Source organism: Meriones unguiculatus, chromosome 21, assembly GCF_030254825.1.
Source record: "Meriones unguiculatus strain TT.TT164.6M chromosome 21, Bangor_MerUng_6.1, whole genome shotgun sequence".
NCBI lineage: Eukaryota > Metazoa > Chordata > Mammalia > Rodentia > Muridae > Meriones > Meriones unguiculatus.
In genome coordinates, this window is record NC_083368.1 from 5199780 (window position 1) to 5227313 (window position 27534).

Genomic DNA, 27534 nt, shown 5'->3' on the forward strand with positions numbered 1-27534 from the left:
ACCTCCCAGCCCTGGACAGCGCGTTGTGCGGAGAGCAGCCGCATGAGTCTTCATATCTTAAATGACGAAAATGTCCCCAGTGAAAAGAATTCAGAAAGCTGTGTTCCTGTTTTCACAACAAGAACTTACTGGAAGATCCTCTGTTCTTCATTTGTCACAGAAAGAAAATGTACCACCCAAGAACCAGGCTAAAGCAGCAAAGTTGACTTTTCAAACACCTCTTCGGGATCCACAGACACACAGCATCTTAAGCCCTAAAATGACCAGCAAACTTGAGATTCCTTTTGCTTTGGATGACAATATCGGATTACAAAATGTGTCTTTTTATAGAAAAAGATGAGCTGATGAGCCATTGAGCCAGTGCTGGAGCCTTCCCATCAGGAACCAGAGCCTATCTTGGACAATGAGCTGATGGCCCCTTCTATTGAGCCACTGCTGGAACCATTCCATCAGGGACCAGAGCCTATCTTGGACCCAAAGGAAGAGAGCTTCAGAGACCCAACAAAAGTTCTAGGTACTGGCCTTGAAGTGGATTATCTGGAGCAGTTTGGAACTTCCTCATTTAAGGAGTCAGCCTGGAGGAAGCAGTCTTTGTATTTAAAATTTGATTCCCTCCTGAAAGAGAGCCTTTTGTGGCCAATGCCAGTGGTCCTGGTGACAAATAGTACACAGGATAAAAAGGAGCCTGGCTCGGGAAATCCGATGGAAGGCAAGCCTGTGGATTTAGATTTCTTGAGCACTCTCGATGTTGCTGTGTCAGGCCCACCCCCGTATGTCCTTGAACCTAGAGGTCTCCTTCCTAGTGAGCCTATTGCAGATGTGCTGCAACACAGCCAGGAAGAGCTGGATGCAGCAGTGAACGCAGCACAACAGGAGAATTTAGAGCTGAGACCTCAGCACAAAGTACTTGGAAATGGGAAAGATTGTAGATGGGTTTGAGAAGATCAGTACAAGTCAACGGAGGAGGCTCAGAAACAAAAGGAACTGGCTAAAGACAAAATCCACAAGGTCCTAAAGGAGAGAGACCAGCTCACTGCAGACTTGAGCTCTGTGGAAAGATTCCACGCACGTCGAGAAGCAGAAGGAAGTGACTGAAGGCTACCACAAGAATGAAAAGTCACTGAAGAACTGTGTTGAGGAATATATAGTGAAGATTGGAGAGGAAGGCCAGAGGTACCAGGCGCTGAAAGTCCATGTAAAAGAAAAGCTCAAGCTCGCAAATGAAGAAATTGCCCAAGTACGCAGCAAGGCCCATACAGAGGCACTGGCTTTCGAGACAAGCCTGAGGAATCCCTACTCCACCCCAATCCCTTCCATCACCCCAACACCAGGTAAGGGAGAGAAAGGGTTAGTGGGAGAGAGGGTGCATTTCTTTTTTAGCTGTTTCCAGCTGGTTAGGATCATAGGGTTGCTTGAAGCCTTTCCAGTGCTTGTTTCAGAAGATCTCCATCTTTTTGTTTCACAACAACAAACAAAGAGCAAGAGGGAAGCAGGAGCAGCGTTCTTTCTCCTGTATTTACTCTCTGGACTCTGGCATTTATTCTCTCTCCATAGTCCTCAGACTCAAACCATCTGCAGCTGGCAAACATCTCCTCTCAGAGCCCACATGAGGCAAATAGTCTGCTGCTGTGGACCATCTGAATCAGTCATACATCCCACACCTGGGACCAAAACAAAACCATGGTTATCTCCACAACAAACAGGAGCTTAGGAAGCTAGCAAGGAACTCCATATTACAAGAATACCCAACACTTGGTGCTCACAGGTAATAAGATTGTGCATCACACAACAAACAAATGCCTATGAAAATGTTCAGAATAATCATTGACTGAGAAATAAAATTATTTTAAATCAATGTAAATATTAAGGAATTCTAACAATGTTTGTATTTATTTTCTCTCTCTTGAGACTATCACACACAGACATGTGTGATCAATAAGGAAACAGTTTGAGTTCAGACAGGGCAGCAGAGCCTACTAACATTTTAATGTGCTAGAATTCTCATGTTAGTCTATGAGACTCATGTATTTAATAGATTAATTCTATTTATAATTATATAAATATATAATCAAAAGTGACAAAGCCATAATTGACATTGTGTTAGTCTTTATAGCATAAGGAGAAGTAACTCTCTTTTAAAGCAAAGCATAGATTTCTTTTAACTTAGAGGTGATAGGAAAGAATTTTGTGACACTCTCCACTTAAAAATGAATAATTTGTGGAAGTCAATAATGTAACTTGTATGGGAAATACTATAAAAAAAGAAGACAAACACTGGTCTAACCCTATAGCATGTCATGTTTACCAAATTTTCCACCATATCCTTATCCATGTTTTTCGTTTACCGTCTCAGAAAGTTCATGTCGGTATCATCAGCTCATGCACCTCTTACTGTTTTGTTTGTGTGTACAGTGCCTTATTCCTTAAGTGCTTCACCTTCAGTGAACAGCCATGCTTAAAACTATGTTTAAAATCTCCTTTTACTAAACCCTATCTCTCATCCTGGTTCATTCTGAAGTTTCTGGCCAAGACATCTCAATGAACTGGCTTTGACAGATTTTGTGTCCAGAACAGATAGGGGACGGTGCACATTCCTGCTGAACCTGACTGTCAGTTTTGAGGATAAAATGGGATCCTTTTGAAGAATTTTAAGTGAGGTTTTTCTTCTGCATTGTCACTTGTCTCCTAAGTATTGTGTTTTATGATTACTATTTGCTTCTAGATTCCTTCTTGACCCTAAAATATTTTGGAAGTTATTCTTTTATTTTAATTAATTAATCAGTTAAGTAATTTATTTTATGTTTATGGATGTCTGCTCTGTATATAAATGTGTACACAACATGTGTGTGTTCCTTGAGACTGCAGAGGACAGAAGACCATGTTGAACATTCTGGAAACAGACTCCTAGGTTGTTATGTATTACCATTTTTGTGCTGGGAATCAAACCCAGGTCCCAATGTCATACTGACAGCTTGCTTTTTGGACCACAAACTTTGCTATTAGTGAGGATCTGATTCCTGATTTAGTACAGGATATTCACTGTGGGGTGATTCATTGAAAAAGAATATTCTATAAAGGTCTGTGGTGCCTTGAATAGGAAAACGGACGCCATAGGCCTCTCTCTTTAAGCGCTGAGGCACTAGGGAGTGGCACTAATTGAGAAGGGTTAGGAAATGCGGCTTTGTTAAAATAGGTGCTGCCTTCTTGGAGAAAGTATGTCTCTTGGGGTGAGCTCTGAGGTTTCAGAAGCCCAAAGAGGCCCAGCAGCTCTCCCTGACTCCTGTGGATGTGGATGTAAAACTTTTCCAGCTACCTCTCTAGTGTCATGTCTGCCTGAGTGCCACCACGCTCCCCACTTCTAAAATCATAAGTTCTTAACTAAGTGTTTTCTTCCATAAGAGTTTCAGTGGTCATGGTATCTCTTCACAGCAACAGGGCATGTGACTAAGACATGCTCTCAGGCTATGTTGATGAATTTATGCTCCTCGTATTAGGTTTTCAGAGCTTCCTAAATACTTAAGTAAAAATATCTTTTGCACACAGGTCTATCTACTTTGTGTATTCGTATTCTTATATTCTTAAGAACAATGGTTCTCAACCCTCCTAATGCTGAGACCATTTAAAATAGATTCTCATGTTGTGGTGACTCCCAACCATAAAATTATTTTGGTTGCTACTTCATAACTGTAATTTTGATACTGCCGTGGATCATAGTGTAAACATTTTTGGAGATACAGGTTTGCCAAAGGGGTTACAGCCGCAAGTTACGAACAACTGCTTAAGAGGATCAAGGTCATTGGGGCATTCAGAAACTTGATGCTAAATGAGGAATCTAGTGTATTTCATTTCAGGAATCACACATAAACACAAGGTGTCACAGTGAAGGATTTAAGAAGGATGTGCAGAGAGCATTGTGCTCTTTACTCCATTTCACTAATTGGGGCAGAAGAATACAGAAATATTCCTGAGCTATACCATGGAGTTTTGATATTTGCATGGCCTATAAAATGTCAATTTTCAGTTAAGTTTCTCTTCAAACTAATCTCATCTGTAAATATCACAGCTTCAACCTCGGCACTTCATTGCCAACGAGGATATGCTATGCAGAGAAGGTGCAAGCTGGGTCACACAGTGTTCAATGGCTTCATTGTATTCATGACAAGTGATAAGACAAGAAAAAATAGAAAAGGAAGACAGTGTTATAAATTTGGATTGGTTCCTTGGCATAGTCTTTTCTCATGCCCAGCATGTAGAAAGCACCAAGATGGATGTGCTGCCAGTGGTACAAAGTGTAACTGAACTGGAAAACCTGGACATTCCCGGTGGGTATCTTCTTCATGGGGTATATTTCGCAATGCCCCGTGCAATGTGGACTTCTAGTAAATCACATTAAGATCCTTGCCCTCTAGAAAACCTGACAAAACACAACATTCTCCCCCCCCCATTAAGATGTCCACATGGGTATAATAGAGGAACAAGTGTAATGGGTTCATCCAAATGCTCTCTGCCTGGTGCTTATTTAGACTGGTTCCACAATAATAACTCAACCCTGTTCTCTAAACATGAGAAGAAAAAATATCCAGCATAGGAAGATGTTAGGTCTTGAGGAGAAACTTAGTGTTGTTTATGTAGATTGACTTAGCACCAAACTGTGGTCTAGCTGTTTATGTTCAAAGCTGTTGACAAATATTCCTGAGCTATATCTCACACACCTTTAATAATAAATGAATGTCCTCCATGAGCTAGCATCAGTGTCTGCATAGCTGCTCAGCTTAAGGAGAATGAGTGACAGGTGGGTGTTGAATCCCACACAAGTCCTTTGAAGTCACCTTTATTTGACAGAGAATTTGGTGGCAGAAATGTGAGTGTTTCTACAGGCTCAGATTTTTAATCCCTTGGTCCCCGAGTATCTGGCGATGTTTGGGGAATGTGTGAAGCCGAATGCTGGACTTCCTTTGAAGTTCCAATACATCACATATAAACCTTACCACAGGTAGAAAACATAATTTTCTGGAGGAAATAAAGCTTTGGGTTTTGAGTTTTCAAACCTTGCCCGTCACACACACACACAAATGTCCCAGTTAAATTCCATGCTGTACAATATTCTCATCTTCAAAGTAGGTGAGATTGATTTCTGAGCATCTGGCAAGAAATATATTTCTGACTACCTACCCAATCTTAGTGGGACTAAAGTTCATCACAAAAACAAAAGACACCAATGCTGACAGAAATCTCACAATATACCTACCCCGCACAACATTTTATAGCATAAAATACAGTAATTGCAAAGGCTGATCTGGGATAATTGAACCGAAGTTCACAGGAAAATGCAGCAGTAATTGACTGTCAGGAGGCTGTAATGTTTGTTGCAGCTCTAAAATAGCCAAATTATCTTGGGCTACCTTTGGCTCATTTAGTCACCATGTTTTAATGACTATCAAATGAGTTCCTTTGGAATTCATGAAGAAAACTCTACCTTCATTTTCATAGGATAATTAATGTATATGCATGTCTCATGGACATATCACACACACACACACACATACAAAACTGAAAACTGAATTAAAGTTTAACTAAAATAAAATTTCAAACTTCTCTGAAATTTTCTATTTTTTTCTTTCAATGAGATTTTTGAGTAAAGAAATGGTACTTGGTGAAAAAACTGAGAGAATAAATGAAAGACTTGTGAAAAGAACAAAAATAAAGTGGAAATAATTAAAGTTTCTAAATACAGGGATTTAATAATGAGAATATATCAGTTATACCATAACTGGTAATTTTCATTATCAGGTGAATCAGTTTTTATTTTTATCAGGATATTATAATATATGGAATTCATATTGGCTATTGTTTTATTGAAATCTAATTTTACAACAACAGTATTTCTTTCAAGTTATAAATGTTTTAATTATCTGTGTCTGAGGAGTGATATTTTTGAGTATTGGTTACTATATTACATGTTCATGTACACTGAATTATTCTATCATAATATAGGGTAGATTAAAATATTAGGTGTTCACACACCTTTAATAATAAATGAATGTCCTCCATGAGCTAGCTTTTTGAGAGTCAGGGAAGGTCTGTTTCCCATATTATGACTAGGATACATGCCATGCACTTTGACCTCATTGGTATTCATATTTGACTCACAGGATTTAGTCATGATAGGAGGCCTATTAGTGGACATGACAGCATTATTGGGGAAAAGTTTGATAATATCATATAAAATATTTTCATATGGGAAAATACTAATTCCTAATGTGAACAATTTCTTTTTAACAGTACAGAGATCTGCAGTACAGTACAGAGTATTTCCATGCTCATATTCTTTGCAAAGTAATTTATAAGCACTCCAGAGGTTTATTAATTTTGCCTACTTGTAAGTAATGTCACTTTTTCTGCTCACAGTTTTACTTCCATAGAATGCCACTTAAACATCAATAGGGATATAAGATTGTCTTATTAGAGCTGAAAAATGTAGAGAAATACCATCATACATTTTTAAACTTAGTGACCTCTCCCATCAACCACCAATCAACGAAATGCCCCACAGGCTTTCCCACAGACCAGTCTGATGGAGGCTTCTTCTAAGTTGAGACTGCCTCTTTCCAGATGACTCAGGTGTCATATTGATTAAAAATAAATTAAACAAAACGTTCCTTAATGGACAAGTTTTGCCAATGTTGTGGTATTTGTAGCTCACAAGGGTTACAGCTTGAAAATCTCACAGGCAAACCTAGGATCCTTCCTAAAATATATCGGTATTTTAAAAGAGTTTAAGTGGATTTATGGTGTGTAGAAAAACAATGCCCCCACTGTATAACACGGGCTAACAAATTTAAAGCTGAGTGACAAGAATGGATGCTTTGCCACAGCAGACTAGGTCTTCCCATAACAACCAAGACAACCAAAGGTAAAACTAGTGCATACAGTCCTTCACTGAGTCTTCGTCTCCAGACAATTCTGGGTTATATACAGTTAAAGCAAGCTATTATCTATCTATCTATCTATCTATCTATCTATCTATCTATCTATCTATCTATAAGTCATCCATCTTTCTGTCTGTCTATCTATATATCTATCATCTATCAATGTGTACATGTCACCTATCATCTGTAAAACATCTATCAGATATATGTCATCTATCAGTTGATCATCTACCTAACATCTGTCTATCTATCATCTATCTACCATCTGTTTATCACCTATGAGTCTATCTGTCTCCCTGCCTATCTTCTGTTATCTGTCTATCATCTGTCTATAATTTATCTTACACGTACACACATATGATTAAATGCATACATACAACCTTCCTAGTCCATTTACTGTTGCTCACACATCTGGTTTTAAGGCTGACCATCTCTTGTTTGACAAACAGTTATGGGGCTTTGTAGGCTTAGATTGTTCAGACACCTACTTTATTTAAGGTTCTAAAATGCCTCTACTTTCCTTCCAACCTCCTAATCTTAGGTAGGAGATTGGTAGAGTTCTTTTTATTTCTACTAAATAAGGTTTAGTAGAAAAGACCAAAGCCCATGTCAAGATCAGACTCCTCAGATTCTTCCTTCTTTGTTTCCACTTTCTTCTCCTCAGCTGGGGCAGTAGTGGTGGCTGGGGAAGGGCCTCCTTTTGGCACAGCTTCATCTTTTGATGTTCAGTGGCTGTTATAGTCACTGTTTTATTTTTGTGTGAAGAAAGACCAAGGCAACTATTGTAAGAGACAGTGTTAATTGTTGGTCTGATTACAGTGTCAGAGGTTTAATTCATTAACATCATGCCAGGGATCATGAAGGCAGACATGGAACTGTATAATGATTCATATGCAGAAAGAGAGAGAAAGAGAGAGACAGAGAGACAGAGAGAGCAACAGACTAGGCCTGTCATAGCCTCAAAGGTGGTGATTAGAGAAAAAATATTGGGTACACAGTGAAGATTTAACTGAGTGGGAATCATGCATTTTAAGGTCACTTGTATGCGCAGTAAGAGAAATCACAACAAAACGAATACATAGTTGGTGGAACATATTTTTGCCTTGAAGCTATGCTATTGATATTCAATTTAAACTTTTTATAATCAAGAAAGTAGTTTATTAGACTTGGAAAATAATTTGAATGAGACCCATTTATAAATTTGTTCACAGTAAGCTGGGAATGGACATCGAGCACTTAGACCTTGGTCATAAGACCAGTTGATATTGCCATTCTTGAGACATCTCACGTGGACTGTGCTCTTTCGGTGGTATAACGTCACCAAACCAGCTTGTTGTGACCATGGATTAAAATTTAGTGGATTATGATGTTTGTTGACGTTGTTTCTGAATGTCAAGAGTTCAGGAACATTACACTCCACTGAGTTTAATCCCATTGTTTAAAATAAAGCAATGCCAGACACATGCAAATACTGTCACCCATATTTCTCTGGAAATTAAAAAAAAATAATTGGTTCATTGGCACCAGGCCCACGTATTTCTTTTGATGAAAACTTAAAAGCTTCATGAGCATTTTCAGTTCTTCATTCAACAGCAGCTGCACGACTCTGCTCTTCTGCTCCAGAAGAAGGTGGATTCTAGAAGATGAAGGTCCTTCTGCTCGCTGCTCTAGCCTGTTTGGTGTCCACCAGGGAACCATTACGGGTACAAGGATGGGATTTCAGGAGGTTATACAAAGGCAAAAGTGGAAGTGATGACCACCTTTCGACATGTCAACCAATTTGATTCTATGAATACATGGTTTTCTTTTGCTTTTGTAATTGTATATGGTCCAGTCTCTTTAAAGAGTTATTTCTTTTAGTTTTAAGATTTAATTACCCTGAGCTTTTTTTGGAAGGGAGACTTGATAACTGCTTCTATTTCCTTAGGGGATACAGGACTATTAAATTTATTTACCTGATCTTGATTCAACTTTGGTAAATGGAATCTATCAAGAAAATTGTCAGTTTCATTTAGATTTCAAGTTTTGTGGCATATAGACTTTTGAAGTAAGACCTAATGATTCTATGAAATTCGTGAGTGTCTGTTGTTATTTCCACCCTTTGATTTCTGATTTTGCTGACCTGAGTAGTGTCTCTCTAGGTATTTTATTTAGTTTGGCTAAAGATGCTGATTTTTCTCAAAGAAACAGCTCTTGGTTTCATTGATTCTTTGTATTGTTTTCTTTGTTTTTAATTTATTGATTTCAGCCCTGAGTTTGAGTATTCCTAGTTGTCTACTCCTCCTGTGTGTGTCTCTTTCTTTCTTTCTTTCTTTCTTTCTTTCTTTCTTTCTTTCTTTCTTTCTTTCTTTCTTTCTTTCTTTTTTCTTTCTTTCTAGAAGTCTCAAACTTCTTTCTGAAGGCACTTAGTGCTAAGAACTTTCCTCTTAGAACTGCCTTCATTGCCACAAGAGACATTGTTCAGAACAGACCACCAACAGCACAGTTTCTTAGATCAATAATCAACAAATGGGACTTCATGAAACTGAAAAGCTCTGTAAAGCAAAGACCATTGTCAGTAGAATAAAATGACAGCCTACAGACTGGGAAAGGATTTTCACCAATCCAATAACTGACAGAGGGCTAATATCCAGAATATATAAAGACCTCAAGATGTTAAATACCAACAAACCAAGTAATCCAATTAATAAATGAGGTACGTTCTGGATGTTAGCACTCTGACCAATACAGGGTTGGTGAAGATACTTTCCCAATCTGTTGTCTATTGTTTTGTTCTGCTGACTGTGTCCTTTGCTTTACAGAAGCTTTTCAGTTTCGTGAAGTCCCATTTATTGATTGTTGATCTCATAGTCTGTGCTGTTGGTGTCTGTTCAGGAAGTTGTCTCTTGGGCCAGTGAGGTCAAGGTTTTTTCCCACTTTTTCTTCTAACAGGTTTAGTGTATCTGGTTTTAGGTTTAGGTCTTTGATTCACCTGGACTTTAGTTTTGTGCAGAGTGATAAGTATGGATCTATTTGCATTTTCGTACATGTAGACATCCAGTTAAACCAGCACCATTTGTTGAAGATGCTCTCTTTTTTCCATTGTATAGTTTTGGCATCTTTGTCAAAAATCAGGTGTTCATAAGTATGTGGGTTTATTTCTGGATCTTCTATTAGATTCCATTGATCCACCATTCTGTTCTATGCCACTACCATGCAGTTTTTATTACTGTTGCTCTAAAGTACAGCAACAGTAATAAGATCAGGGATGGAGATACCTCCAGAAGATCTTTTATTGTAGAAAATTGTTTTAGCAATTCTGGGTTTCTTGTTATTCCATATGAAGTTGAGATTTTTTCTTTCAAGGTCTGTAAGGAATTGTGTTGGTAATTTGATGGGAATTGCATTGAATCTGTAGATTGCTTTTGGTAAGATGGCCATTTTCACTATGTGAATCCTGCCAAGCCATGAGCATGGGAGATCTTTCCATCTTCTGATATCTTATTCTAATTCTTTCTTCAGAGACTTGAATTTTTTTTCATACAAGTCATTGACTTGCTTGGTTAGGGTCACACCAAGGTACTTTATGTCTTTTGTGGCAATTGTGAAAGGTGTTGTTTCCCTAATTTCTTTCTCAGCCCTTTTGTCTTTTGTATACAGGAGGGCTTCTGATTTTTTTTTTTTTTTTAGTAGATTTTGTATCCATCCACTTTGCTCAAGATGTTTATCAGCTGAAGGAGTACTCTGGTAGAATTTTTGGGGTCACTCATGTATACTATCTTATCATCTGCCGATAGTGATACTTTGATTTCTTCCTTTTCAATTTGAATACTCTTGAGCTCCTTTAGTTATGTTATTGCTCTAGCTAGGACTTCAAGAACTATATTGAAGAGATAAGGAGAAGGTGGGCAGCCTTGCCTTGTCCCTGATTTCAGTGGAATTGATTTAAGTTTCTCTCCATTGAGTTTGATGTAGGCTATAGGCTTGTTGTATATTGCATTTACTCTGTTTAGGTATGTGCCTTGTATCCCTGATCTCTCCAAAACTTTAAACATGAATGGGTGTTGGATTTTGACAAATGTTTTTTTGGCATCTAAGGAGATGATCATGTTTTTTTTGTTTTTCCTCTTTTTTTTTTTATGTGGTGGATTATATTGATGAATTTCCGTATATTGAACCACCCCTGAATGCCTGGGATGAAACCTACTTGGTCATGGTGGATGATATTTTTTTTGTGTGTTTTTGGATTCTGTTTGCTAGTATTTTATTGAGTATTTTTGTGTCAATATTCATACGAGATATAAGCCTGAAGTTCTCTCTTTTTTTAACTAGTTCTTTTATTTATTTTTTATATTAATTTCAGCTTATTCACTTTGTACCCCTTTGCCTCCTTCTTCATTCCTTCCCAATTTCAACCTCCCACCCTCATCTCCTCCCATGCCGCTCTCCAAGTCCACTGATAGGGAAGGTCCTCCTCCCTTCCATCTCACCCTAGCTTATCTGGTTTCATCAGAACTGGCTGCATTGCCCTCTTCTGTGGCCTGGCAAGGCTGCTTCCCACTTGGGCATTGACCTACAATGGGCTACATTTGAGCAGGGGTTCTAGGTTATATTCGTGAATGGTCCTTGGTTGGAGTATCAATCCCAGAAAATACCCCTGTGCCCAATTATTTTGGTTCTGTTACTCTCCTTATGGAGTACCTATCCTCTTTTTTGTTGGTTCTTTGTCTTTTAGGTAAAAAAGGTTACTGTGGCCTCATAGAGTGAGTTTAACACCAAGAAACCAAGATATCCAATTAAAAAAATAGGATACAAAGCTAAACAGAGAATTCTCAGTAGAGGAATATCAACTGGCAGAGAAAAATTTAAAGCAATGCTCAACACTGTTAGTCATAATAATGACTAAGATTTCAGCTTATACCCATTAGAATAGCTAAAATAAAAAAAAAAAAAACTCAAGGGACAACACATGCTGGAGAGGATGTGAAGAAAGGGGAACCCTCTCCTATTGCTGGTGCAAGTGTAAACTTGTACAACCACTTTGGAAATCAATCTGCGCTTTCTCAGAAAATTAGGAATAATGCTATCTCAAGATATAGCTATACCACTCCTACGCATATATTCGAAAGATGCTCAAGCATACAACAAGAACATTTGCTCAACTATGTTTATAGCAATTTTATTCGTAATAGCCAGAATCTGGAAATAACCTAGATGTACCTCAAACAAGGAATGGATACAGAAATTGTGCTACATTTATACAATGGAATAGTACTCAGCAATTAAAAACAAGAAAATTATGAAAATTTCAGGCAAATGGATGGATCTAGAAGGCATCATCCTGAGTGAGGTACAGAGAACCAGAATGATACACATGCTACATATTCACGTATAAGTTTATATTAGCCATATGATATAGAATAAACATTCTTAAATCTATAGTCCTAAAGAAGCTAAACAACAAGAAGGACCCTAGGAAAGATGCTTAATCCTCATTCAGAAAGTCACACAGTATAGGCATGTATAGCAGGAAAAGATGAGAAACAGGGCAGGAACCTACTGGAGAAGGCCTCTGAAAGAATTTACCTAGAAGGGTATCGAAGCTGATTTTGAGAATTATAGCCAAACTTTTAGCAGAGTACAGGGAATCTCAGGGAAGAAGGAGGAGATAGAAAGACTTGGACAGGACAGGAGCTCCACAAGGAGACCAACAGAGCCAAAAAATCTGGGACCAGAGTAGCTTGCAGCGACGGAGAGGACCTAGAACTTCTGTTCAGATGTAGCCCATAGGCACATCAGTCTCCATGTGGGTTCCCTAATAACGAAATCAGGGGCTCTCTCTGATATGGACTCAGTGGCTGGGTATTTGATCACCCCCCTTCTGTATGGGGCGAGGGGAGGTGGCGCAGCCTTCCTAGGACACAGAGGAAGAGGATGCAGCCAGTTCTTATGAGACCTGATAGGCTAGGGTCAGATTGTCCGGGAGGAAGACTTCCCCTATCAGTGGACTAGGAGACGGTCATAGGGGGCGAAGAAAGAAGGAGTGTGGGACTAGGAGGAGATGAAGGAGGGGGCTACAGCCAGAATAAAAAGAGAATAAACTGTTATAAAAAAGAAATAAGTAAATAAATGAAAAAAGGATTGTAATTACTCCATTGCACTTCCTATAGTTCCTACTTTCATTTTCCTTGAGTAAAAGAGTGAAAAATAATGTTTTTAATGTATTTTTCCTTATTTTTTATACGTTAGCATAACTAATGTTTTTTACAGTTGAAACATAATATACCTTTGCATAAAAGATTTTACTATCCTATAAGAATTCAAGAATGAATTTTAATAAATATAATAGAAAAATTAAAATAATTTTAATACCTGCAGGACAAATACATTGTGTGTCATTTGCTGAAGAATACATTTCTCTATGTTTAAAGACATCCTACTATGGTCAATATGAACAGTTATATTGGTATTAATTGTAATCCAGTTATGTCTCTAAAAACAGACGTGATGATTTTTTTGATGTTTGCATGTCTGTGTGTTTGTGACTGTGGGTTCACAATTGCTGCAGCAGAAATGTAGAAACTAAAGCAAAGCCTCCAAACAGGTACAATTTTCATTCTTTCCTCTTGTGATCAGAGGGATTTCTCAGGAGAAAATGGGATCTGATGCTTTGGCATACAAAGACATCAAAATCATCAAAACATGATTTATTCTTTTTATTTACTTTGAGTATATTTAGTATGCAGATTTTATTATATTTTCTTTTGGATTACTTATGTGTGTTGATACTCCTTCATTATAGAGACCTTTATTTTTTATTTTCCACTTTTTTCTCAATCATATTTCTGCATGATATAAAATTATTATCATTACTTAAATGTATATATGTTTTCAAATAAGGCGTTGGGCAATTTTATAGTCTAAACAGAAATGAACAGTAATGCTGTTATCACGGTATATGTGTAATACATTATATGTCACAATATAAAATATTTTCTATTTCTTTACCTTAATATTTATAACTTACTATTTTTTCTAACCATTGCTTTTATCTCTAAATTTTTACTAATTTTATTTTACTGTTTTTATGGGTGTGGGTGTTTGGTCTGCATGTTGCACTGTGTGTAAGCAGTAACCTCAGCCTTGGAAATAAAGCTACAGAAGTTTATGCACAAACATGTGGGTGCTGGGACTTCAACTTCTATCGTCTAATGAATTTAATTCACATTAATTTTTAGTTTTCAGGGAACTTTAAAACCATCTACCTAGCAGCCAAATATCTGAGGTCAACAGAAGAAAAGAGTCAAGTGGAGATACTGATGCGTGAAGTGAAGTATTTTAACTATTACAGAGCCATGAACATGATGTTCTATCTCAGGTAAAAACTTCTCCAGTAGAAAAGCTGCTCCAGACATTCCCAATATGCTTCTGAAGACAAGATGACGATTTGGATCTAATCATTCAAAAGCTGAATTTAAGAGTAACCGTATCCAAAATATATTAAACTCAAGTGTTCATATGTTGTAGTTTTAATTTTTTCTATTAAAATACTGAAAATATAAACTCAAAGAGTAAAAACTACATTATGTAAAGAAACTGATTTTTCTAAAAGTAAAATATGAGTAGGTGTGAATGTGAATAAAGGAAAATCTGAGATGGTAAATATCAAAAGAGCAGTGTTTCTTACCTCACTGTGAAGAATGCTCCTTCTTCTGAAAACCAGCCTCATGACTGGATACCTATCCTAGCATCAGTGAGGTCATTGGCAGAACTTCTGTGACTCAGGTCATCCTGTCAGTTATGGGTCTGGTGCTCATTCTCATCCACATGTCATGGTGAACACAGAAAGTCAGTTTATATCTGTAAAGAGTCACAGACCAAACAAATATTTATTGAAAATATTTACAATCCATGGAATAACATCATGGAAGACAGGGACAGGGCAGCAAATGTGTCTCAGTTTCAGCAAGATTGTTCTTCTTGAGACACAAACGCATGTGGGATGATAAATGTTAAATTATGAGTGATTATTGTTTATATTTTTTTGTTTAGGAAAAATGGGACGTGCCAACTACATTCAGCTTGGGCAGATAAAATTGAATTGAGGTATTGCCCTGGGAAATCTCAGAAATGTGAGTATCAGCTGTTCAGGATAGCTGCGTTATTTACATGTTCTGTATGGGATCTCTCTAATGGGTAACTGTTCCATTGTGTCTCAAGTTTCAGCAAGTTTCAACCTAGCAAAATGCTTGAAGAAGAGCGAGACTGACTTAATTCTTGGGATTTGGCGGTTGCGTGATCCCCATCTTCACTTCCCACAAGCATACTATTATCCAATAGCTCCTGTGTGGGGCACAGTCAATTGTGAGTAAAATCTTCATTACCTGCTTTCATCAACTGTGAAAACAAAATGCAAATATGAATCTTGCTAAATGGCACAAACATAAAGAAAGAAAGAAACAAACAAATAAATAAAGACAGAATTTGCTAAAGTTGGTTAAGTACAGGTATGCTCCTGACTTTTGTATTTCATGTTAGAAGATAAAGGAATGTTTCCATGACCCAATAATTTAATACAGAAATATATTTTTTGTGTCCTAGCAATACTAGGATTACTGTGAAGGAGTTGTTTGATGATGTTGCTTTGGGAATGTTACAATTAAAAATAAACATGTGCTGGGCCCAGTGGCATTTGCCTCCCAGCACTCAGGGAGGCAGAGGCAGGTGGATCTTTTTGAATTTGAGGCTGGCCTTGGCTACAAAGGGAGTCCAGGACAGCCAAAGTTTTACAGAGAAACCCTGCCTAAAAAAAGAAAACAACCCACAAACAAATAAATAAATACATTGACTCAAAAGCTTATGTTTATGGATAAGTATATTTACTTAATAAATTATCATTTTTATGTAACAATGTGATACAAAATTTTAATAATATAAGATATAATTATAACATATATAAAAAACATAGTAACCATGGGGATGATAATGATTGAAAAAAAAGGAATCCTGACTTTGAAGTAGAATGTAGATGCGTATACACTCTGATTTGTGGAAAAGAGGGAAGTTGGCAAAATGATGGAACCATTTAAAAATCTTCAAAATGAACAACAAATAAACAAATAAATAAGTAAATAGGAATCTCTATACATTGTTTTAATGAAGGATTTTTTTCCCCCAGATCCAAATGAGTTTTCTTTTCGTATACATTTTGCCTCAAACTCTACCATCCTATTTGAGGGCAACTTTCTTACTGCTGACAAGTTCCACCAGAGGCTGATAGTAGCACTGGGTATGTAAATCTCATGCGGTACAAGCCTTTCCTTTTTCTGTTGGTTAATTGCAACATAACTGTGTCCCTGCATTTAGTTTCATGACCCACTGATGCAGGAAGGTGTTCTCTCACATATAATCACAATTGTGTGAAATTAGAGTTGAATTGTACAGGATACTTGTAAATAATAATAATAATAATAATAAAATTTTAATATTCCTGTTTTTTAAATCATTATCTTAGACATAATGAGATGAAAATTTGTTAATTTATCCCCAGAATGAATGTGTGATCTGACTTCAGAATGTTTCTCTGTCATCACCATTCTGATAGAGAGGGAGGGATAGATGAGGTAGTGGGATTTACCAAGTGACGACAAAGTTTTATGACTTCAAACTTTTAGATGTGATTATAATGGGCATCTCTTCTGACTTTCTCTCCATGAAATGCAGGAACAGGAACAAGTATCCCTGAAGGAGTGTGGGAAAAATTCACAGAGCTGACACAGCGCTACAAAATCCCTGCTGCAAATATTGAAAATGTCTATGAAACAGGTAAGTCAGTTCCTGTAAAACTGACTTGAAATTAGTGCAAATCATAAAAGTTCGTATAAAATACTTACAAAAAGGGGGAGTTAGTAGGATCTGGAGAGGACAGGAGCTCCACAAGTTCCAAATATATCTGGATCCAGGGGTCTTTTCTGAGACTTTCTCCAACAAAGGACTGTGAATGGATATAATTTAGAACCCCTGCCCAGATATAGCCCATTGCAGCTCAGTTTCCAAGTGGGTTCCCTAGTAAGGGGACAAGGATTATCTCTGACATGAACTCAATGGCTGGCTCTTTGACCTCCCCCACCCCATGGGAGGAGCAGCCTTGCTAGGCCACTGAGGAGAACATCGTAGCCAGCATTGAAGAGACCTGATAAACTAGGATCAGATAGAAGGGGAGGACCTCCCCCATTAGTGGACTTAGAGAGGGGTAGGAAGGAGATGAAGAGGGAGGGTGGAATTGGGAGAGAATGAGGGAGGGGGTACTACTGGGATACAAAGTAAATAAACTGAAATTAATATAAAAAATAAAATACAAAAATAATAAAGTAGCCATATTAAAAAATACTTACAAAAATACGAGGGAAATACAATAATGTTTCTTTAATTCTTTTTTTTGTCTCACCTTACAGATGAATGCCCTAAATAGAAGTCTTGATCTCATAAATAGAAACATTGTACTATTTGCTATTCTTGACTCATTGGAATTAAATTTGAGGTCAATTAAGTTGTGTAATAGAAAGTAATCACTATTCTTGTTTGGGAACTTTTGCAACCCTCAATTTGTGGAGAATCATTACTGACTTCATGGATGATGAAATTGGAACCACATATTGTAAAAGTGATTTTAATAAAGCTCCCAATGTGTGTCATACAGTGTAATTTATCAGGATCTAAAATCTTGGCCACCTTCATTACCCTATCATGAATGGGAAGAATTTGTGGATTTCAAAATTTAGGAGTAAGATTATAGAAAGCTCCTAATGATATCAGGTATTTCAATTATTTTTTCCTCTGTTATTCATTTCACAATATTTCCAAAAATTTCTTAGAGTGACACACAAGATACAGTGTCCCCTTGATGGCAGATTCTCATGGTACACCTCTGAGCTGACTTCATTACAAATCATGGTCGAATTGTTTCACCCAAAACAGTCTCTTTTTTTATATCTATCTATCTATCTATGTATCTATCTATCTATACATACATAGTGTATGTGTATACATATATATGCATGCAACAGCAAATATTATAAATATTGTTTTTATTGAAATTTCATGGTGGAATTGTTTCACAGTGCGCTTGGCAACATATGAATACATACATGCCTGCTACACCAATTAATTGAAAAACAACATGAGAGGAAATACTTAGGATTAGAGGGATTAAAAAGCAGTGACATAGTTATTATAATAGAGATATTAAAGAAAAAAAAACAGTTGTCAGCGCTCACAAATAATGACTTGAAGTCTTATTTGTGCATCATCAGTCCCAGCACTGGATGAAGAAAGTTGGAGATTGCACTTGTGACAATGGCAACAGCTCAGAGCCCACCTGTCAGGAGCAGAGAGACCCTGTCTCAAAACTAGAGCATAGCGTGATGAAATAAATACTTTTTTACACACTTAAGAGTATACACACATCCGTGAGCACACACAATGCACCCATACACACATATATATCCATGCAAATAACCTATGTTTTAATGCACACATACATGAGTCACAGTGTTGGCATTGGACAGTGGTGCTATGCCCAATGTTGTAAGGAAATTCTAAGAAATTCTAAGAATTTCATCAAATGAATCAATTTTTAAAATTTTTTATTGGAAATTTTTTCATACAATATATTCTGATTATAGCTTCACCTTTCCCAACTGCTCCCAGAGCTTCCCCACCTCCTTACTCACCCAAATTCACACTCTTTCTATTCTTCTCCCATTAGAATATAAATTAATGTGCTTAAAAAAATCCTCATAAACCAGAGTGCTCTGAGGGTGCGAATTGTTATAAGACACACAGGATTTTGGTTTGAGGCTGAAATACCAGGGAAAATGACAACATTTGCCATGGTACCTTGAAGATGAGGGGTGGCGTGGGTGAGTACAGAGTGCTCTGAGGGAGCAAACTGTTATAAGACACACAGGATTTTGGTTTGAGGCTGAAATAGGAGGGAAAATGACAACATTTGCCATGGTACCTTGAAGATGAGGGGTAGCGTGGGTGAGTGGGTTACCTGTGTTTGTCTCACAGAGCCTCCCCACCTGTTGTCATAAGTAGAAACATTGTTTCCACACCAGGCCAGTCACTAATAGGGTGAATCATAGACACTGATGCTCCAAGAATTTTTTTAAGTGGTGGTGGTTTAAAATCAGATTTCAATCCACAAAGAAGGACTGGCAAATAAAGAGCACTGAGAGTGGGAGAACCGTCTGCCTTGGGGACAAGGTCTTTCACTGGTTATCCTGTACCATGTGGTCTGCTCTGAAATATACACAGAAGCAATACGTTACTTTCATACATTTACACACACACACACACACACACACACATATATATATATATTTCTTTACGTATGTAAAAATAATAATTAAAGGCTGTTTGTATGAAAAGGAGTTCAGGGGTATATGAGGGATTGGAAAAAGAGAGGGTGAGATCACTGATGTAGCTATATAACAATATATGTTATATATATTTATGTAAAGTACATTTATATTGTATATACATTTTATGCTATTATATATTTATATAGTCTATTTTAGAACTACTTAATATATTTATTTATATAAATTTTATAAAATATTTAGATATAATTTCATATTTACATATTATATTAATACATTAATTATGTTATATATTTAAATATATCAAATAATTGTACTGTGGTGTTTTGAATAGGAATGGCCCCTTAGGCTCATATATTTGGAGGTTTGGTCATTAGGGTGTGGTGCTACTTGATAGAGATTAGAAAGTTGGCCTTGCTGTAGGAAATATGTCACTGAGGGTGAGATTTGGGGTTTCAAATGCTCAAGCCAGGTCTCTTCCTGATACATGTGGGTCAGGATGTAAAACTTTCAGCTCTCTCTGCAGCTTGCTCTGCCTGCAAACTTTCATGCTCCCCACCATGCTGGTTATGGACTAAACCTCTGAAACTGTAAGCAACTCCAAGTTGTTTTTTAATTTGCATTTAATTTTATTTTAAACAATGATTTTTTATTTTTTACAATTCATTCATTTATATCCTGATTGTGCTCCCTCTCTTATCTGCCCAGGTCCCACCTTCCCTCTATTAGCTCCCCTTTCCCCTTCTCCTAGTCCATTGAAAGGAAGAATCCTCCTCTCCTGCCCTCTGTCCCCAGCTTTTCAAGTCTCATCAGGACTGCCTGGGTCCTCTTCCTCTGGGACCTTGTCAGCCCACACTGCCTGGGAGAAGTGATCAATGAACAGGCAACTGAGATCATGACAGAGGCAGCCCCTGCTCCCCTTACTCAGGTACCCACATGGAGACTGAGCCGCCTATGGGCTACATCAGAACAGGAGGTCCAGGTCCTCTCTATGCATGGTCCTTGGTTGTTGCAACAGTCTCTGCAGGGACCCCTGGGCTCAAAATTTTTAGCTTTTTTGGTCTCCTTATGGAGTTCCTGTCCCCTCAGGTTCCTTCTATCCTCCACCCTTCTCCAGTAAGTCTCTGTGCTGTTGATCTTAGAGCCTGAGTTGTTGGTGTTCTGCTCAGGAAGTTGTCTAATGTGCCAATGAATTCAAAGAACTTCCACAATTTTTCTTCCAACAGATTTAGTGTGTCTAGTTTTATATTGAGTTCTTTGATCCACATGAGCTTTAATTTTGTTCAGGCGATAGATATGGGTCTATTTGAATTTTCTACATGTAGACATCCAGTTATACCAGAACAATTTGTTAAAGATGCCATCTTTTTTCCATTGTAGGATTTTTGCATATTTGTCAAAAATTAAGTGTCTATATGTGTGTGGGTTTATTTTTGGGTCTTCAACTTGAGTCCATTGATCCACCTGTCTGTTCTATGCCACTACCATTCATTTTTTTTCACTGTTGCTCTATTGCTCTATTTCACTGTTGTGATCGGGGATAGAGATACCTCCAAAAGATCTTTTGTTGTAGAGGATTGTTTTAGTTATTCTTGGTTTTTCTTTCAAGGTTTCTAAAGAATTGTGTTGGTATTTTAAAGGGAATTGCATTGAATCTGTAGATTGCTTTTGATAGGATGGTCATTTTCACTATGTAGTTTCTACTGAGACAAAAGCATGAGAGATCTTTCTATCTTCTGATAGCTTCTTCAATCTCTTTCTTCATAGACTTGAAGTTTTTTTTTTTTTTTTTTTTCATACAAGTCTTTCACTTGCTTGGTTAGAGTTACACCAAGGTAGTTCATGTTATTTGTGGCTATTTTCTTAATTTTCATTTTTATATTAATTACAGTTTATTTACTTTGTAGCCCAGCTGTAGTCTCCTCCCTCATACCTTCCTATTCCCACCCTCCCTCATCTCCTCACATACCCCTCTCCAAGCCACTGGTAGGAGAGGACCTCTGGTCCTCCATCTGACCCTAGCCTATCAGGTCTCATCAAGACTGGCTGCATTCTCTTCCTATGTGACCTGGAAATACTGTTCTCCCATCAAGGGAAGGTGATCAAAGAACTAGCCACTGAGTTCATGTCCTTGTACACCTTACTAGGGAATCCTCTGGGAGATGGAGCTGCCATGGGCTACATCTGTGCAGGGGTTCTTGGTTATATCCATGAATGGTCCTTGGTTGAGTATCAGTCTCAGAAAAGACCCCTGTGGCCAGATTTTTTGGTTCTATTGCTCTCCTTGTGGAGCTCCTGTCGGTCTTACTATCTCCCCCTTCTTTCATAAGATTCCATGCACTCTGCCCAAATTTTAGTTATGAGTCTCAGCATCTGCTTTGATACACTGCGGGGTAGAGTATTTCAGAGGCCCTCTGTGGTAGGCTCCTGTCCTGTTTCCTGTTTTCTCCCTTCTTCCAATGTCCATCCCATTTGTCTTTTTTAAGTGAGGATTGATCATCTTACCAAGGGTCCTCCTTCTTGCTTAGCTTCTTTAGGTGTATATATTTTAGTATGTTAATCTACATTATATGTATAATACCTACTTATAAGTGAGTATATACTGTGTGTGTCTTTCTGCTTCTGGGATACTAAATTCTGGATGATTTTTTCTATATCCCACGATTTGCCTACGAATTTCATTTTTTCATTGTTTTTAATTGCTGACCACAATTTCTGTATCCATTCCTCAACTGAGGGACATCTGGGTTGTTTCTAGGTTCTGGCTATTATGAATAAAGCTGCTACAAATCTGGTAGAGCAAACGTCCTTGTTGTGTACTTGAGCATATTTTGTATATATGCCTAGGAGTGGTAAAGCTGGATCTTGATGAAGCACTATTTCTAATTGTTTGAGAAAGCGCCAGATTGATTTCCAAAGTTGTTGTACAAGTTTATATTACCACCAGCAACGGAGGAAGGTTCCCCTTTCTCCACATCCTCTCCAGCATATTGTCACTTGAGTTTTTGATCTTAGCCATTCTGATGGGTGTAAGGTGAAATCTCAGGGTTGTTTGGATTTGCATCTTTCTGATGGCTGAGGATGTTTCTCTGCAATTCAGTTCTCTGTTTAGTTCTGTACACCATTTTTTAATTGGATTACTTGATTTGTTGCCTTTTAACTTCTTGAGTTCTTTATATAGTGTGGATAGTAGCTCTCTGTCAGATATAGGGTTGGTGAAGATCCTTTCCCAATCTGTAGGCTGTAGTTTTGTTCTGACAAGTGTTCTTTACTTTACAGAAGCTTTTCAGTTCCATGAGGTCCCAATTATTGATTGTTGCTCTAAGAGCCGGTGCTGTTGCTGTTCTGTTCAGGAAGTTGTCTCCTGTGCCAATGAGTTCTAGGCTCTTCCCCACTTTTTCTTCTAACTTACTTAGTGTGTTTGGTTTTATATTGAAGTCTTTGATCCACTTGGACTTTAGTTTTGTGCAGGGTGATAAACATGGATGTATTTGCATTTTTCTACATGTAGACATTCAGTTAGACCAGCATCATTTGTTGAAGATTCTGTCTTTTTTTTCCATTATATTGTTTTGGCTTCTTTGTCAAAAATCGAGTAACTGTAGGTATGTGGGTTTATTTCTGGGTCTTCTATTCGATTCTATGGATTATTTGTGCCTATTTTAAGGAATGTTGTTTCCTAATTTCTTTCCAAGTGCATTTGTCTTCTATATTCAGGAGGGCTACTGATTTTATTGAATTAATTTTGTTTCCAGCTACTTTGCTGAAGATGTTTATCAAGGTAGGAATTCCCTGGTAGAATTTTTGGTGTCACTTATGTATACTCTCATATCATCTACCAATAGTGATACTTCGACTTCTTTTACAATTTGAATTCCTTTGATCTGCTTTAGTTGTCTTATTACTCTAGCTAGAACTTCAAATAGCAAGTGCCAATCAATTGCTTTCTTTTATCAGAAGTTTCATGGTTATTATGTCTCTTCATAACAAAAGAACATTGACTGAGGTATATACCATAAGTGTTTTCTCTTGGGGATTAAAAAAATTCTAAAAAATAAGAATAGAAGAAGCTTTGATTGTTGTGTTTATTTGAGGAAGTTGTCAAGTGAATTGAGCTGAAATGGAGAGTCTAGACATTTCCAGATATCAAAAACATGCATTACCAGTGGAAATATTTTTCTGGTAGCAATAGAGTGACCATGGAGCCTCTCAAATATACAGACAGGTGTAGAGTGTGGATGTGCCTAAATTTGTGAATCCAGCTGCAAGAATCTTTCATATCATACATAAAACTCTAAATTTAATATTCATACTGAAAATTTATGCCTGTTTTGAATCCCCTCATATTACTCTTTTCCTTCTCTTTGCCTTACATTGAAAATTCTTGTGTGAAGGGAACAAATCCCTCAGAAAATGTGTATGCAGTTTCCTTTCCTGTCTCTCAGCAGCTCTGCCCTGCTCATTGCATGTTTTTGGCCAGCAGAGAACATAGATCTGCCTTTGATGAGTGATACATGGCTCAGTTCCTTAAATCCTACAGAAGGAAGTAAGGACCCAGAGTGACATTTTGGAAAAAGACAAATCAATGCCCTTCAGTACTTTGAAAATCCTGGACTCGCACTCTGTCTGTTAATTGTTTTTATAGTTTGCTTCAGATATGAAGAAAAAAAAAACAGAGGTTGAAATGGGTCTATTATTAATTAAACAGAGAAATATGTGGATATTTCTGCTTATAACATGTGGGTCTGCCCTTAACCCAGAACAACCTTGTAAACCTTGGTGCAGGATTTCCTACCACATCAGGGGTCCAAGGCTTATCTCCCATCACATAGGCAAAGGAGGGTACCTCTGCATGTCTAAGGTGAGTGACGAATCCACATCAGCAGAAACCAGCTGTGAGCAGCTGCTGAAAGCAGAATCTTTGTTGCTAGAGCTTCCGTGCCTTCTGCTCAGAAGCCCAGACCAGAACAGCTGTCAGGGTGCTGCATTGTTTACATTTATATCTACTGGTTGACTCTGTGGGTTCAGGGGCCATGGCAGACTGCAGTTCAAGGTTACTGAAGGAGGAATGGAGGTTAACTCTTCCTGGGGGCAACAGACACTGGTACAGGTTGCCCATAGCTAGGTGGATGAGCCCACACATGTGTACATATGGGAAACACTAATTGGATTTAGTAGATGTAAAAAAAAAAAAAAAAGCATGACATTGAATGGAAAATGGAAGATATTTGGAAGAGATTCATGGGAACCTGCTGGGAGAGGGTGATGATGGATATGAACAAGAAACACTATGTATCTTTTTGAAAATTAAGAATATATAATTTCCTTCCATATAAATACATTCTAAGTGAGCAGAATTTTACAAATTCCTCAATTATTATGATGATATTTTAAACTGTGTCTGAATTACCTTTTGATGTTCACTATTTTATTGCTGTAAAGAGACATCATGGCCAAAGCAATGACTGTAATAGGAAGTGTTTAAATGTAGGTTTCCTTACAGTTTCAAATGGCTAGTTCGTTATCATAGCAGGGATCATGGCAGCAGGCATCAAGCTGGAGCAGCAGCTGAGAGTTACATCCTGATTCATAGGCAGAAAGAGGGAGAAAGACAGAGAGAGACTGACATACATACAGAGAGAGAGAGAAAGAGAGAAAGTGAAAGAGAAAGACTGGGCTTCGCATGGGCCACAAAAGAGGTGGTTGTACAGGATTGGAGAAAAAAGAATATTAAGAACAGTAGGAACTTTTAATTGATTGGAAAACATGGGTTTTAAGATCATATATATATTATATATATATAGTAGAAGAAATAATCCTCTGGCAAGAATTCAATAAATTATATCCAAATCTGAGTGTTGTAAGGCTAATAAGAAACTAAATACAGATTCATCTGCGGAACACATTTTTAACTTGAAGCTATGCTATTGATATTTAGTTTAAACTTTTTATAACCGATTAAGTAGTTTATTGGACTAGAAAAATAATTTTAATGAGACCCATTTATTGAATTTTTCACAGTAAACTGGGAACGAACATGTAACCCTTAGATCTTGGTTGTATATCACTCATGATATATGACCAGTTAACATTGCCATTCTTGAGACATCTCATGTGGACTCTGCTCTTTTGTTGGTATAATGTCACCCAGTCAGCTTGTCATGACTTATAATTCAGTGGTGTGTTAGGTTCCTTGACATTGTTTCTGAATATCAACAATTCAGGAACATTATGCTCCACTAACTTCTAATCCTATAGAGCAACACCAGATACATGCAAACACTGCCTTCAGACTATTCTGAAAATTACAAAATGAAAAAAAACAGAAAACACCTCAAGTAACATGTTCATTGGTAGGCTCATCTCATGTGGTGAAAACTCAAATGCTTTGTGAGCATGTTCAGGTCACCGTTTCACTGTCTTCTGCTCCAGAAGAAAGAATGGATTCTAGAAGATGAAGGTCCTTCTGCTCAGTGCTCTGGCCTGGTTAGTGTCTGCCACAAGGAACCGGTACAAGAATGGATTCCAGGAGGTTATACAGAAGGAAAAGCGGCAGTGGTGTCTTTACCACTTTTTGGCATCTCAGCCAGTGTGATTCTAGGAATATATTGGTTTCTCTTGTTTTTGTGTTTGTATATACTCGTGTCTTTAGACTTATTTGTTTTAGTTATAATATTATAATTACCTTATTTCCGCTTTCTGTATTGCCTAATTGTATTTTCCTAGGGCAAAGGGAGTGAAAAATAACTTTTTTAACATGCCATAACTATTTTCTTAATTTATACTTTAGCATTATTAACCTTGTTTTCTTAGTTGAAACTCAATACATCTTTGCATAAAACATTTCACTTTCCTATAATAATTCAGGGATTAATTTCAATAAATATAATCAAAATTTAAAATCAATTTAATATCTGCAAGATCAATAGATTGTGTGCCTTTATTTCTCAGTGTTTTAGAGACATCCTACTGTGGTCGATTTGAAGTATAATCCAGTTATATTTCAGAAAAGAGACTTGAATGTGTCTTGAAGTTTGTGTGGATGTGTGTGTGTTTGTGTGTGTGTGTGTGTGTCCATGACTGTTGGTTCACAAATGCTGCCACAAAAGTGTGGAAATCAGAGGCAAAGGCACCCAACAGGTATGATTTTCACTTTTTCCTTCTGTCATCAGAGTGACTGCTTAGAGAAAAATTGTGTCTAATGTTTTGCCATACAAGGCCTTTTATCATCAAAATATGACTTATTCTTTTTTTATTTACTTAGAAAGCATTTGGTATGTGGATTTCATTATGTTTTCCTTTAGCTTAGTTGTGTTTTCTGATTCTTCTTGATAAAAGGAACTTCTAAGCTATAATTTATACTTATTTCTCAATCATATTTTGCACGATATGAAACTATTTATTAGTAAGTAAATGTATATATGTTTTCCATCTTATTGCCTGCATCTTATTGATGCCAGGCAATTTTAATGTATAAACAGAAATGAACAATAATGCTGTTAGCCCAACAAATGTGCAACAAGTTTTTATTACAATATAAAATATTTTCTTTTTTTTTCTTGAAAATCTGTAATTTATTTGCTTTTTCTAACCATTGCTTTCATCTTAAAATTGTTGCCAATTTTATTTTATCATCTTATGGTTGTGGGTGTTTGGTCTGTACTGTGTGTATGCAGTACCCACAAAGGCCATACAATATTTCTTGGAAATGAGGTTACAAGAGTCTATCCACCAACATGTGGGTTCTGGGACTTGAACATGTGTCCTTTCACGAGTGGATCTAATTCATATTTTTAGTTTTCAGGGAAATTTAATACCATCTACCTAGCAGGCATTTACGCGAGTACAGCGAAGGAAAACAGTCAAGCGAGGATGCTGATGGGGGAAGTGAAGTATTTTAACAATTACAGCGTCATGAGCATGACGTTCTATGTCATGTAAGAAAACTTTGCTTGAGTAGAAGAAATGATTTGTTTCAATGGGAGTCAAAGCATTCCCAGTATGTTTCAGGAAATGAAAAGATGATTTGGATCTAATAAGAAAATCTAGACTGCATCCAAAATATATTAAACTTGAGTATTATTATCTGATGTTTAATTTTTGTTTCTTTTAAAATGCTGAAAATAGCAACTCAGGGAGTAAAACAGTATTCCATGTAATGAAGCCAATATTTGTTAAAGGAAAATAATAATAAACGTGAATCTCACATTCACGTTTAAAGGAAAATCTGAGAAAAAATA

The 27534-nt window shown here is 37.2% G+C and overlaps 1 pseudogene; it reads left to right on the plus strand.

Annotated features, from left to right (window-relative positions):
- The first annotated feature begins 42 nt into the window (after positions 1 to 42).
- Positions 43 to 27235, plus strand: LOC110543524 (transforming acidic coiled-coil-containing protein 3-like; annotated as a pseudogene).
- The last annotated feature ends 299 nt before the right edge of the window (positions 27236 to 27534 follow it).